This window comes from Penaeus monodon, chromosome 31 (assembly GCF_015228065.2).
Source record: "Penaeus monodon isolate SGIC_2016 chromosome 31, NSTDA_Pmon_1, whole genome shotgun sequence".
Lineage (NCBI taxonomy): Eukaryota > Metazoa > Arthropoda > Malacostraca > Decapoda > Penaeidae > Penaeus > Penaeus monodon.
In genome coordinates this window covers 5,647,611-5,648,229 of record NC_051416.1, presented here as the reverse complement: position 1 = coordinate 5,648,229, position 619 = coordinate 5,647,611, and positions in this window count along the sequence as shown.

Below are 619 nucleotides of genomic sequence, written 5' to 3'. Positions count from 1 at the left end.
GTAACGTAGGGCAATGAAAAAACAAAATACAGCGATGTTATAGGGACGGGAAATATTACAAAATTGACCTGAAGAAAATACAATTCCGGCTCCAAATAACCCTTCCGTCAAGGGAAATGGAATTAGATGCGTATATGAAAGTCTGAAAGCATGGAAAACATTTAAACGTCCATTAAAACGTGCATTACTATCCTAATGGTATTTCACCAAGGATTTAAACTTAAAAAGGACAATTATTAAGAAATAATTCGATCAACATTATTTTATTAAGAACATGAAAAATAAAAAAAATTATAGTAAGAGACACGGCATACGCTCTTAAACGAAGGAAACAGAATGCCTCTATTAATAACTTTCCTTCCCCTAACGAGCCTACCTGTTTGTAACGGGCGAGTATTTCCATCTCTGAGTAGAACGCTCATTGCCAAAGAACTTATTTTCCAAGCGAGGTTAAAACGGAGGTCGTATTCTCCACATGTAACCAGACTTAACTTGCTGGATACGCGGTTTATTTTAATGTATATTTTGTTTTATTTTTATTTGTTTATTTTTTTTATCACGAATTAGTTAATATTTCATTCACTCAGTTGTTTTGTACTCAGGATTATCTGGTAGGATA